This window comes from Ictidomys tridecemlineatus, chromosome 14 (assembly GCF_052094955.1).
Source record: "Ictidomys tridecemlineatus isolate mIctTri1 chromosome 14, mIctTri1.hap1, whole genome shotgun sequence".
Lineage (NCBI taxonomy): Eukaryota > Metazoa > Chordata > Mammalia > Rodentia > Sciuridae > Ictidomys > Ictidomys tridecemlineatus.
The window spans coordinates 6,321,938-6,336,751 of record NC_135490.1 but is presented as its reverse complement, the minus strand read 5'-3'; the positions used below and the strand labels follow the sequence as shown (position 1 = coordinate 6,336,751).

Here is a 14,814-nt window from a genome sequence, read left to right as displayed (position 1 = left end):
TGAAGGAGAGCTGGAAAGGGGAGATGCAGAAGCCAAGTGAAGAGAAAGTCCTGCAGCTGTGGGTCTGGGTAAGCTAACCAAGAGGAAGAATAGGAAGTGGAAGCCCAGCTCTGGTGGTCCCAAGTTCACCCTGCCCTTGAGATTGAGTTCTCCAAGAGTTCATCTCACACTAACTTTTCTTCCTTCTACATCTGACACCCAGTACAGTGCCAAGCTCACAGGGTTCAATGAATGTTTGCTGAACTAATAAACAACAGTCACACTCCTCATGCAGATCCACAACCTCTTATGCAAAACCCCTGCAGTTAAAGTTTCTTTGCCTCTAGAAAAATAATCAGGTGCAAGTTGCCCACTGGGGTCAAAGGTACCATTCCTTTCTGCAGCTGAACATACAAATACACTAAAGAAAGACTATAAATAACCTTAAATCACAATATGTTGTGTTTTGCTGCCAAATGACTTTGTGCCAAGCTTAAAAAAACTCTTTCAGCTTTTGCAATGTGGACTGAAGATAAGGAATTATGAGTCCATACCAATGTTTTTTTTTCCTGATTACAACTCAGAATGAGAAACATTTTTCACTGCAATAAGTGTGCAAGCACGCGTGCACATGCACACACACAAACCTACGAATATAAAAGTGAATAATTTGTTAAATAATTATCACCCTTATTAACTATGAAGCATTTTGATATATTTTATTTACTTTAAGAAGTCTTGTGGCCATTAAACTGATATCACAGCCCACTGACCTGAGATGCCCTCCTCTAGGTTTTGTGGGGTTTTGTGGGGGGGGGTTGGAGATAAGGGCTCTGGCTGGAAAGGCCAGATCCTCTGGAGCCATGACATGATGTGGGGTCACTGAAGTGGGGCAATGGGCAAACTGGGTGAAACTATGACCTAGCCAGTCGGATGGGAGCTGGCCATGGTGCTGCCCTACAAAGATCAATAAGAAGGTGGATCATGAACCTTATTTTGCTTTGCTTCCAAAGGAACCTCAGCCAGAAAGGAGCTCAGACTCTGTTTTTCTTTTTCTTGGAGACGGGCGCTGCCATTATCACGACCTCCTGGCCGCTGGAGGGGATCTGGGCATGGAACCCAGGGGACTATACTACTAAGCTACATTCCCTGGCACTTTTTATTTTTGATTTTGAGACAGGGTCTCACTAAGTGGCTGAGGCTAACCTTGAATTTCCCATCCTCCTGCCTCAGCCTCTCAAGTCAGTGGGATTATCAGTGTGTGCCATCACAACCAGCTATCTTTCAACCTCTCTAGATTTTTCTAGTCCACAACAATCAATAAATAGGCTTTTCATCATAGAATGCCAGAACTGAAGGGGGTGTGAAAGACCATACAACCCAGCCAGCAAGTGCTTCAACCTGCAGGGGGCAATGAGGGGCAGGGAGACCTTGAGCAACAGGCCCCAGGCTTGGGGTTGAAGGGAGCCTGGCTGGTCCTGGAATGCTGAGTTAGTGGACCCCGAGGTGTATCCTGCCATTCAGCATTCCAGTCCAGCTCTCGGCTCAAGTCATACCCTCGGATACTGTCCTCCAAACAAAGATGGCCAGGAAAACTGCTCTGAGTTGTGTCTTGCATGGCCAAGTCTATAGCGGGTTGTGTCTTGCACAGCCAGAGCTCAGTCCCTTCCTCAGACTCAGCCACTCAGCTACCATACTTATGTTTTGGGCAACATGGCCCTTTTCTTCTTCTTGAAATTATCAAAAATGCACTCAAATCTGGGTGTAAGTATTTTTCACATTAAAATGATATAAAAATACTGTAATAACTATTTCAGGCAATGCCTCTCTCATTTTACATTTTCATATAAGTAATAAATTTCTCATTAGTGACACAAAATTTAGCACTTTGTAAGTCAGGACCTTTGTATTATTTGTGTTTGGGGTGTATATAACAACTCTCCCAGACTGATCAGAGGACCTAAAAAACAGAAAAGAACCTCTTTTAGGGACTCTGTCCACCTTCCTCACACTGAAACACCCCACTCAAGTCACCTGCCTCCGGCAGGGTGGGAGACGAAAGGAAACACTCCAGATGTAAACTCCCCCACAGCCTGAAGAGGAGGCCAGTTGTCACTGTCATCATCAACTTCATCATTTCTGAGGTTCAGGGACATCTGTTACATGCCCAAAGTCAAGGTCTGCCTGTACTTCCTTCTTGTCTGTTATAGGCCACTGGCTGCTCCTTCAGAAAAGAATGCTGCTTACCAGGCAGACACTCAAATCAATCAGCTGGTTCACAGGCAAACTGCCTTATACAGTCTTGAATGAGCACATCTGAAACCCCAGGCCAGAAAACTAGAAATGTGCTTTCAGTCTTAACTGATGAACACAGTTGGATTTGTACAGAGATATAAATGACAATTTTTTATCTTTCTTTTCCCAAGTTGCAAAAATCAACTAGTTCCATATGCCAATTCACATGAGACACTACTGTTTGCAACAAAGAGCAATGATTTTTGGTACAAAATATTATACAAATATAAAGCATTAATAAATACACTGTATATTCTAAATTTTGTTGTTTTTTTTAAGCTTCTTGCTACAGTGTAGTAGCACATAAGGCAGAAATGAGACTCAACTGTAGAACTCAGAAATAAGCACAGGCACATCAAAGGATGCCATCTGTGAGACTGGTACTTTCGGAGAACAGCACAATTTTGCAGGGAGCACCCCCATTCCTGGGTGCACACAGTTTTGGAATCTCTCCCACATGGAAGTGAGAACAGTGCTCTAATTCTCATTGTTAACAAATGGTAACGATTATGACAAACATACCCACTATACTAACAAAAACTAGTGTGTAAATCAAGCAATAACAGAAAAAAAAATCACCTACAACTGGATCCTTTGTAAACCTGTAGACTTGTGTAAGGTATTTTTACAAAACAATCCAGTGAATCTGTGATGTGACCCTGGCATTGGGAATTTTTCAAAGCTCAGACAGACAGGTGATTCTGATATACACATCTGGTTAAGACTCTACCAAATTTAATTAAGGGGTGTATTTTTTCTCAAAACACTTGCTGCCAACCAGTAATTCCACTGTCTTCCAATTAAGTCTACAATTAAAAATAAATTTAAGTAGTCATTTTATTTCAGAAATGGGAAAACATTTTTAGACATAAAAGCAGAAACAAGCACAAAATAAAAGCTTAAATTTTTGGTCTAAATAAAATTGCAAAATTTTCTGAATGCTAAAAACTATGATAAAGCTAAGGTACAAATGAGGGAAAATATCTACACAAGAGCCAAAAGTCAGGACAACAGGGACCAGGGACCAGGGACCAGTCCACAGCACCACCCTTCATGTCCAAGCCAGTCTTTGGTTCCTTGTGGTTCCTTGTTTTGTAACATTAAGCTATTTCTCAGCACATACCATCTGAAGAATACGCACAAGACCTCACTGAACATCACCCAGACTTCACACTAAAACCTTGCTGATCTGCCAATTCTGAGGCTGAGTCTACCTGCAGGTAATCTCATGTCCTCTGGGTCATCTGACAGCATGGCACTCCATCCACCAACACTACGGAGCTCTCAGGTTGTTTCCATCTGGAAGGGGGAAGGCTGCCTATGCTCAAGTGGAACCAGCTTTCCCCAAAGACCATCTTTGAAGTTTGCCACGAGTAGGACGCTCAGCTTATGCGTTGTCCTGTTGCCTAAAAATGGCAAGTCTAAAACTCCCATGCAAACTTTACATGTCCTTAGCCCACTAGCTCTTACTTTTAAACCCTCAAAAGACACAATTCTAATAATAGAATATTTCTGTATTTTCCCTTTGTGTTTCCAAAACTACCATTTTAGTTTCGCCCCTGCCCCATGATGCAATAACCAGGTCAGAACTGGTTCAACGTAAGCACTCCACGAGTCGAACTCTGGATCCTAGCACACACTCTGGCCATCTGCCTCGCTAATTTTGTAATGGGTAAAAAAAGTAGGTCACACCAGCACTGCCCAACTCCCAGGGCAGTCTCAAAGTTTCCATGAAATCTATGCATGCCCAAGGCCTTGGCAAGCTGGGACTTGCCACCACTGCCACACAGCCAGTGGAGCAGCAGTGGGGCTTCCCTTCAAGGGGGTTAAGGGAGGAATGACCAAATCAGGCTCTGCAACTGAACTAAATTCCCAGATGACAATGTGAAGACTGGGCAGGAGGAATCTGTCAATCCCTGTAGCATGATTTCTAAGAGCTGGTGCATAGGCAATAGGACCCAGTGGACAGCATAACCGTGGGGTCCTACTGTCATCAGGGTTTTTCCTGATGCTACTAATGTTGTGTGTGCCTTTTGCTCAGAACCTTCTGTGTCAGCACACTATAGCACGACATTTTGGTAATTTCAGCTAGGACAGAAATCAAATCTCATCAGAACTAGGCCGGAAAGCTGTCTCCATAGGTTAGGATAGCATGCTCATGCGTGTTTGCACTACGCTTCTGTTTTCAATTAAATATTCATTCCTTACAGAAAAGTTCAAGGGACCTCTTTGGAGTATTTGAAGAATTTATTTTTGAATAATGTATTGCTTGCATAAGTGAGATCCCCTTAGGAATCCTGTTTCCTTTTAGTCTATTCATATTCTTAGAGAAACAGAAGCTATTCTGTCTCTTCTTTCGGCTCTCATCTTACAAAAGGGAGGGAAAAAGAAGAAAAATACAGATTTTGTTGTTTTAAAAGTTGGTTTTCAATAGGCTTTCTGGGTCTTGGAACTTTCTGGAATATTCCCCACAAATATACTTTTAAACATTAGGTTCTGAATTGAGACCACAGAGGTCTACAGTAGAAAGGGAATCATGAGATCTTACTAGTGGGGCTGAGTTCCCTCCTCCTTTCAGAGCTCTGGGAGCTCCCAAGCACCCTTAGGTGGGTTCACTTCTCCTTTCTCTGCCCTCCTCTAACCAAGATCAGGAGCGCAACCCAGGCTGATGCCTCCCCACAAGCAGCCAGGCTCCACATGATTCTGTCCCAATGAACACAGCTTCCCTCCGTCAGAGCTCCTATGTCTGGCCTGGGGGTTGCAGCTGGGCAATCCTGTCCCCTACATTCTCACTTCAAGGAGGCATCAGCTTGGCAACTCTGACCAGGCAACTTATGTGACTCTGGTTCCCCACATAATGCCCAGCACCGTGGCTGTTACTCCACAAATGTCAACTGGACCAGTCCCCACAAATGCTTACACAATGTTCCTCACCATCACATGTCAACATCCAAATGAGGAATTTTAGGCCCTGGCTTCAGACAGAGGACAGAGAGGGAGGCCTGGCACTGATGGACAGGGCAGCCCCTCCTCAGTCAGAGGTAGGTGCTGCTCTCCTGCAAATCCATATCCTCTAAAATCTCAAGTTTCTTCACAATTCTTCGGCTGGAGGCATTGGACTTGATTCGTAGTCAAGTAACAGAGACTCAATGAGTAACATTAGGGATTTCTCTAGGTCTTGAGGAAATAGCCACAAACTAAAAAAAGAACCTGCTTTCTCTGAGCTTATATTTTAGTGCAGAGAACAAATGTATGACAGGTTGTGACCAGGTTGTGACAGCTACAAGGAAACAGAGATAGTGCCAGAGGTGCTACTTCACATGGGTTGGTCAGAGAATGTTTCTCTGAGGACGTTTCAGCATTTCAGAGGTATAAGGGACACCAGGGAGCAAGGCTTGTGAGCAACAAATGTTAAGGCAGTGGGGGGGGGGTGGAGGAGGAGGGTGGAGGAGGAATGGGTATAGCTTGTTTTCAAGTGGAGCTCATTTTTATGAGAATAGAATTAATGACTTCAACTGAAGCCAAGCCTTCCACAGTGGGACATGGAGTCCTTACAAGGCTTTGGCTTCTACTCACTTTCAGTGGCCAGTGATTTAGCCTAGAAACCATCCAGAGATCTTAAGACCCAAGACTGGCTGGGGCACACACAAGGAGAGAAGACGCCAAGCAACCCTAAGTGTGCAGATCCCATCAGATACCTTCCAGAAGGTATCTTCCCTCATGCAACGAGAATGAACTGCCGTTTACATCTGGCCCTCTGTTAAGACTGGCTAGACTGAGAAATGCACCAGAACTTCCACTTCTCCAAAGTACGTGTCTCTTTGATCTGCCTAATTAGACAAGTAGAATTGGGAATCAAAGCAGTTTCATGGGAGGAAGCCAGAAAGTTCTGTTTTCTGTTTCCTATGACTCGCACTCATCATTTTAGACTCTAAATCTTGGTCGTTAGTCTTGGAGTCAGTACCTAATACCTGGCTGCAGACGACCTTTATCTGCAACAAGTACTGGGGCAAGTGGTGCAGGAAAGGCTGCCATCCATCCTCCACACCCATCCTGCAACATACCATGCGGACCTGAAGGGAGAAGTTGCTGCTTGGGTGATTTGAGCACATACCCAAAATGCTCAAAAAGACATCACCTCACAGAACTAATTCCAGTATTGTGCATCTCAGATATAGACATCCCAATTTTTGAAGAGTCTATAATTTATAACAAGGAGATAATTGGGTGAATGTAGAAATTATACAGAAGGATAGTCAATGAAACTGAGTTTTTAAGACTCAAAAACTGGAAAGAACCCAAATAACAGAAATTGTAAACCCTTAATTTCCAGCAATAGGGAGTTGTTCCATCCACACAGCACAGCCATTGAAAGGATGCTGTTAACATGGACAATGTGCACCGCAAGCCACTGACAGCAAAGCAGTGTACAATGGTGAGGACTGGAGTAGTAACAGTAGTGAGGCAGTAAACTTAGTTCTTTTTATTTTTCCACATCATCTGAAAACTGTACAAAGCAGATCACCTTTACAAGAAAAAGAATTCATCTGTACTTTGGGAAAACAGTTATTGAGAGATCGAAGGGAGAAAATGTTTAGTAATTCTGGAAAAATGTTTTTATTTAAAATATATATATATATATATATATATATATATATGTGTGTGTGTGTGTGTGTGTGTGTGTATGGGAAATAAAGCAATGCTCCAATACCTGCCTTAAACTTTTTAGATTGTCAAGAAATTGAACTGCTCAGAAATTCCGTCTTGCCATTCAGCTAGAGACCTGTTGAATCAGGCCAAACAGGAACTGTGGATGCAGCCCAAGCAAGCCCAGAGTTGCACATTAAGCCTACACTGGGCCCAGTCATTAAGTACTTTCTCATTTCTCAAAGCAGAAAAACTATCCTACAATGTCTTCAATATTTTAATATGCTCCAGAAGACTCCACAAATGGGGCTCTTAAAATTGCATAATAATCCATTCTGTCACATGAATTTCTAAGCTGACACGGTGCCTACCAGGCCACTGAGAACCAATCAAGAGCTAAAGGAAAATCCAATTTCTAGGGAAAACCTCAGGTCATTTAACCAAAAATACAATTTGCTTTGGAACAAGACAGAGATATTGGAAGGAGAAAAGACTGAGATGCCTGCTTATAGCTGTGTCATCAAAACCGAGCAGAACCTCTTCCCAAACTCCACAAGGATTATCGTTTCTGGCTATGTCAATATGTATCAATTTATCATCTTCCTATGCTGCAAAATTGAGAAATTTCAAAATATTTCATCCAAATCTAATTTTAACTGCAAACTCTGCCTTCTAGTATTGTGACACTCAAAAGCCCCCACAGATGTTCATCCACCCATAAGAAAGGATGGGGAGTCACCTGCACATGGAGTCTCAAATACCCTCCAGCTAATTTCATCTTATTTAGCAATTTCATTCTTGCTTAACTCCCAGTGAACACAGAAAGCAGGCTTCTGCCCAATTACCCATAGTCCAGGGTTTAATAATCCAATGTTGGGACCCCTAAGAAGTCTCTAAGGAAACAACAAAGAATAGGGCAAGCTGTCCCTACTGAGCAACATCCCAGAGGAAAGGGAGGTACACCAGACTAGGGACCACAGACTTCCTTTTAATGTCCTGCCCACAAGCACTTAGGAAGGACACCAACCCTACTCTTGAGGAACCCAAGGAAAAATATCCCAATGTCTTCACTCCTTGACAAATCATATATAAGAACAATGACAAATCATGTAAGCACTGGCTTGCCCTAAGAGGACAAGATATGAAAACTGGTTATTATTTAAATATTTATAGAAAATCTCTTTCCATGGGGAAGATGAAGGTGACCACATCACTTGAACCTATCACAGATTCATCCCTGACATCTCCTCCCTTCAGAGGCTTTTTGCCAGTTCTTTAAGCTAAGTGATACAAGTGGTCTAGTCACACAAGACAATGATATCTAGTGTTAGTCTTAAACTTGGTATTATAGATGAGCAGAAATAAAAATGATACAAATTATAACCACTGCATCATTTTTGGTCATTGATTGTTGTACAACTTTTTTATAGGTTGATGACTATTTTGCAGGTCAGAAAATTATCAGCAAGGTAGTATAAGTGATTTCCTGGAAGTCTGTATTGTAGTGCATGTTTGCATAAATACTGGTAATCTGAGAGATTTATAGGAGGTCCCTGGTCAAGAGTTGACAGAAACAGAATAGTGCTAGTTGTCCTTTTAACGGCTACCATGTCAGATTTTTAAAACCATGACTCCCAATATACAGCAGGGCTGAAGTAATTGTCTCACCGAACTGTTCTCAGACTCTCTAACTAGTGTCCTATGAGTATGGGGTATGGGGTAAACAACAATTAATAGGTCCTTGAAGAGAACCAAGACTTCAACATGCTAATATTTATAGTTCCAAGAAAAGAGTTGTGCTCAGCTTTTTGATTTTACAGACCAATAAAATAATTTAAAAGTACCTTTAGAGAACTCAGGACTATAAACTTAATTTTACAAAATGAGGACATATAGCTAAGAAAAGGGCATAAAGTACAAAGGAATTTTTCTATCAAAAATAATGTCTGAAGTCCCTACCTTGTCCCTGTTTTACTGCAAAGGGACACTCCTCCACCACCACCACCAATTATGCCAGAGCTATGGGGTGAACTTTCAGTAGCCAAGGTCTCCTGACGTTGGCTTCAGACACACAGCACACAGCGAACACACTGCCCACGCCGCCGCTGATTCCAGAAGGGAGCCCCCATCCCCACCCTCGTCCCTGCCATGCCTACTGACTCACTAGCACTGTTAACTTTAGGGAGACTAGCTCCGGACCCTGATTTAGATTGACTTATTTGTAGATGTTTTTGTCTATTTCCTTTCCTTTACTTCGTGTGCATATTTTAAACAAAAAAGATCCTTATTAAAACTCAAGTACAAGCTACTTCATTAGAACAAAGTTTCTGCTACTCACATAGAAAAGCCTGATATGCCTTGGGGTCCCCCTACCATACAGTGCTCAGAACAGTTCAGAGACTCTCACTGGAGAAAAGAGATGGAGCCTGATTATGTGACGCATGCACACCACACATACAAGCTTCTGAGAATGAAAAGTAAAAATAGTCATGCTTTAAAATTTTCTCAAAAATAAAACTATTAAGTTTTGAATAGACAATTTAATTTTTATTAGAGCAAGAGTCAGAAAATTATTATATACAATATATTCTCTTACACAAAACACATCTGCAATGTTTCTGAAAACTACAAGAAAAAATTCAGTATCTTAATCAGTGGTATGTGACGATTTTTTTAAAGGGTTGTTATTATTGTAATTGTTTTAAAGTAAGACACACCTGAACAGACAATGCAGATTCAATGTGGGTTCATGTGGGCCTAAAACCTTGGCCTTCCCTGCACATGTGTTTTTAAAGCACCTGAGGTAAATGGTGGCTTTCTTCAGCTATCTCCTTAACTGACGGAGGAGCTAGCCAGCTTCCAGAGTAGCTCTGCATCCTCCCACCCCTGGGGCGTGCTAAGACCCCCTCCCAGCCTGAGGAGAATGAAGTGATTGGAAGGAAAGGCTGGAAATCACCCCGAGCCATGCCCAGAGAAGAGCAATTGTCCCATGGAGACCACCTCAACAGCACAACCAAAAGACCACATTTAGAATCCATGAATTATTACAGGCAAACCTTAGAGGCCAAAGACACCTATGACTTGAACAAGTCTACTCCCCATAGGAAGGGAGGTAGAATAAAAGGCAGTAGGCACATTCTGACAATGAAGCAGCTGAAAAGCTCTCATCTTCAGCAGAATAACACCTGACCACAGGAGGGAAGACTGACCTGGATGGTCCAAGGCAGTGACTAAAACTGGGCATCATTCTGAAGAGCTAGAAGTAAATGTAATAAATTTACTTGGAAAGTGTAAGCAGAAGAAATGTCACAGGACTCCACCCTATTTTAGAATCTTGTGCTTGATGTTTTCTTGATGTTTTCTCCCCAGTAAAATGGGTATCTGAAGCATGGATCAATTTGAGCTCCTCTCTCGGGTCCCTCTCTCTGGGGACAGAAAATTGTAAGGCACATGTGTAGAATCCCAAACACTGTATGCTAAAATGAACTACAAAAACACCTTCAAATCCTGAATGTTGTCTGACTTCAGTTAAGTTGTCTGATCCAGGCTCCCCTCTACCAGTGTGGGTTATTAACAACAGACTGTACTGACAGAAATGTTTTGGGGTGAAGGTTGTATTTTGTGTACATTAAATCTGTTATATAGATTAGCTTACACCTTGTAGGTCCAATTCGTAAATGAAAGTCAAGTCTTGCCTCACGTACCAACAGTGATGCCGTCCAAGATGCTTCCAGGATATGTTGCACTGTTACCCTGAGGACACACGCCCTTCTCTTCACTTATCTCAAGAGCAGAGACTCTTCAGACTTCTTCGTTTTCCAAGGATGACCTTCTGAGTGAAGCTGAATTTTGCAGGAAAGTCCCTGAATGACATAACAAGCAGATGGTCTGCGATTTCACTGTGAAGCTGTTCAAATGGACCTTTGTGTTGAAATATTTTTCTAACTGAAGATAGTCTTTCCTAAACTTATAAATGAATTAATAAAATTCAGAGATAATCAGACATTCACAAAATCTGAAAGGAATAAAATGGAATCTGGAAACCTTGACTATTTTCCTGAAAATGTGCTACAAATTTAAAAGTCACAAAACAATGTATCTCAAATTTCTAGCCACTATTATAGCTTCAAGTACACATTTTACACCCAAGATATGAGAAAAATTCACACTTAGGGAGAAAGAATTCATAATAACCAGAATTTCTAGGGAAAAAGCATGCTCATTTTAAAAACAATATTTCACTTACTGTGAAACAAAACCTTCTCCAGCAAGAGGCATCACTATGTATAAGCCTTGGGCTCTAGTTTGAACATGCCTAAATGGGGGCAGCCTCTGCAGAGAGTTCTGGTCCATTTCTTTATGAAGTTCTCAACTCAGAGCAGGAGCTGTTTGGAGAGGCAATCGACAACCTTCCAGGGTGGACATCCCACTCCAAGGTGACAGAGAACTACCGACAGTGGGAGAGCAAAGTTGAAGCAAGGGCAGAAGTAAAGGGAGGACAATCTTTCAGATCAGGGCTTCCTGACAGGCAGTCAAAGGTATGTCCTGCATGGACAGGAACCACACAAAATGCCATGTCTGTGCTGCAGTCTCAGGGAAAAGAGCCAAGATTAGGATGTGAGGTGTCCCCCAGAGTTCAGAAAACGGAGAGGTGGAATGACTGGGTTGTGAGAGCCTTACCCTGATCAGGCACTGATCCACCTGACTGGATTCACTGGGTGGGAACTGTAGGCAGGTAGGGTGTGGCTGGCCGAGGGGAGTCACAGGGGGCATGCCTTTGGGGTTTATACTTTGTCCTTGGTAAGTCATGCTGATTATCATGTCCTGAGCTGCCTTCCTCACCAGGCCCTTCCACCTTGATGTTCTGCCTCACCTCTGGCTAACAGCTGGCCATCTATGGACTGAGACCTCTGAAACTGTGATTACCAAATAAATCCTTCCCTCTCTAGAATTGTTTTTGTCATGTCTTTTGGTCACAGAGGAGAAAAGACTGACTAAAACAGGAGCCATGCTTTCAGATTTCCAGGAGGAGCTGATCTAACACTTCCATTGCATAGGGCCATTGCTTCTGCTCACTTTCTCTAGCTTCCTGGGCACATAGTAGAGTTTTGTTTCTCCTTGGGCAAACGGAGCCAGATCTCTGAACTGCTGAGGAATGTGCAGGCTATGGACTTCCATGGACAACTAAACTACTCCCATAGCACAATGAGGTCAACCTAAAATCTGAATACTAAAATGTGAATCATAAAACTGAATGTTTTATTAAGTTTCTAGGAAGCAACCATCAACCACAACTATTTACATGGCTTCGTTCTCCTCTATGCTTAGTTGTCTATTTTATTAAGCTGTACAACAGGAACTTAACTAGAAACATTTTCTTTAATATTTATGATATTTACTTGAAGTTAAGCTAATCTTTTGAGTCACATCACCATTTGGAACACACCAGAACAAAATCAAACTCACTGTTAGGTAATGCACCTGTTTATTTCCATATCACTATCCTTACAATACTGCAGCACACTAGTGGAGCTACCTGAAGAACAGAGGATGGCCCCTGCCCCCACCACCCCAGCCCCACCTTGCCACATGACCTCCTCCTCCAGTGCACTCTAGGTCACCTCCACAAAATCTACCCCGGCCCTACCCACACTCTTTATTGTCAGACTCTTAATTTTTTCACCCTCTTGGGTCTCTTTCATCTGTAGTCACAGTTTTCAGAATTTAAGGTTTTTAAAACATTCATTCCAGGGGGGACCATGATTTTCTAGCCTGGCTAATTCTTTCTGGGTATATCAAATGCCGAAGCCCAGTCAATAGTGTGGCTAGAATTGACAAAAGTATCACAGATGGAGAGATTTTAAAATGCCAGTTGTTTTATATTAAAACGTAACGTGGCTTTAAAAAAAAACGAATGTTCTCAATGTTCCTTCTATTAAATATACATCAGTCAATTTTCCTTATAACAAAGCAAAACAAAGGTGGGGAGGGGAACAGTAATGGAAAAGCCCTTTAGCTTCTAAAAGCCTTCTAAAAGAAATCTTAAGAAAACCTGTCTGTCAAAGTTACTGTTCCAGAACATTCCCAGAGTCCTTTAATCCCAGCAGGAACCGAAGAAGTTGGTAAAAGACAACCACCAAGAATGGCACCCAGCAACAGTTCTCCATCTGCCCCAAGAATACCCGTGTCCACACCTGGGTCCACAGCTAGAAACAGGAAATGTGTTCCATAGGTCCCTGAAAGGAACTAATCCTCCCCGAAGATTCAGTTGTTTTTCTTTTTCCTTTGAACTTACATTGCCTACCTTTCAGCCACTTTGCTTTCTACTAATTCATTCACCCGAGAAGTGAAAGGGAGGAGGTGAAAAACCATAGCTCTTTTCCCCCCTCCTTACACGATGCTAATATTGCAAATTGGCAGCATCTGCTAGAAATGTCTCTGTGAATAACTTGGGTAGATCTGTGTATTCTTGACCATACTGGGACAATTTCAGGTTTAAATTTTATGATTACCACTTTTAGGATAGTCATTTCACTTCTTTTTTCTCTTCTTTATCCTTTATCAGTAATTATCTCTGATCTAAGTAACTTCCTGCTGCAAGGCAGACAGATGCAAAAGAAAACAAGCTAACCCAACAGTTGTGTGATGATTGCCATAAACTGCGTGGGAAAACAGGAGGCCCATGATGCCCCAGGCTGAGAAAAGACCACTATCTCCAGAGTATGAGACATCAGGCCGACTTACAGGAACAAACTTCTTTTATATACTTTTATTAAATCTACTAATTCACCTAGTAAGTCATTTATAGATTCAAAAACAACATTAACTTCCAAGGTTCCTAAGTATTTCCAATATGGTCAATTTAAGGATCCAAGATTCTGAACATGCCATCACCAAAAAAAATTGCAAACCTAAAAAACAAAAAAGGGAAAAAAATTAAACAGTGTCAAAGGAAAAGATTTTCTCAGAAAGGTACTTACTTTTATAATTTTTGAAACATTTAATGTTAATGCTTTTTCTCATTTTACACTTAGAACCTTTTAAATCTACTATTAGTAAGTTTATGTAAAGCAAATATTAAACTATATGCATACACACTAATTATTTATCCAGTATTTACTCGGTTAAAGATTTTTCACATATACAATTTCAGGCTTTAAAGTGGCATTAGTTCTATCTTTACTTTTAAAAGCTATTATGGTGAAAGACATCCAGATACTTAAATCAAGTTATAGATTTCATTCTTATTCATGTCGTTATAAACTACTTTTTTTTTTTTGCCAATAACAGTGGTTAGTATTGAAATAAGAAAGATGTTCTTCAATATTCTTCTAGCCTCAAAAAGGTCCAATCTAGTTAAGACTTTTTATGAAAAAGGAAAAAACTTTGGGTAAATAGAAAAAAATCAGAATTTCCAAAAAGACAGCTGTAATTGTTTCTTATTAAGACACTATTAATACAGAAAAACAAATCATATGAAAAACTCTTCTACTTAAAGACCATGCTACTACTGGGTGTGGTGGGCCTGAGTGTACAATCCCAGTGACTCAGGAGGCTGAAACAGGAGGACTGCAAGTTGGGGGAATGCAAGTTTGAGGCCAGCTTGAGCAACTTACAGAGTCTCAAAATAAAAAATAAAAACAGGTATTAGCTCAGTAGCAGACAGCCCCCTAGGTTCAATCCCTAATACCAAAAAAAGAAAAAAGAAAGAGAAAACTACTTAGATCAGCTTCTACCCTACAGAAAACCAAGAGTTCAGAGTTCATATGTCCAGGAGAAGTAGATAATTATAGGAGTGATGATAAAACAAAGGACTTTCTTCTTTAGAAGAAGGCAAGGCTGGCCCATGAACACAAGCTGAGAGCACTCCTAGGTAACCCAACAGCACCCAGG

The 14,814-nt window shown here is 41.5% G+C and overlaps 1 protein-coding gene and 1 long non-coding RNA gene across 2 annotated transcripts in view; both read right to left on the bottom strand.

Annotated features, from left to right (window-relative positions):
- The window catches only part of Xkr6 (XK related 6), a 270,046-nt gene that overhangs the window by 182,196 nt on the left and 73,036 nt on the right, over positions 1-14,814 (bottom strand). The window lies entirely within an intron of this gene.
- Positions 13,676-14,814, bottom strand: part of LOC110599386 (uncharacterized) — a 73,048-nt gene continuing 71,909 nt past the window's right edge. Inside the window, exon 4 of the long non-coding RNA XR_002485325.3 lies at positions 13,676-13,832. This is a non-coding gene — a long non-coding RNA (uncharacterized LOC110599386). The remainder of the gene's footprint in view (positions 13,833-14,814) is intronic.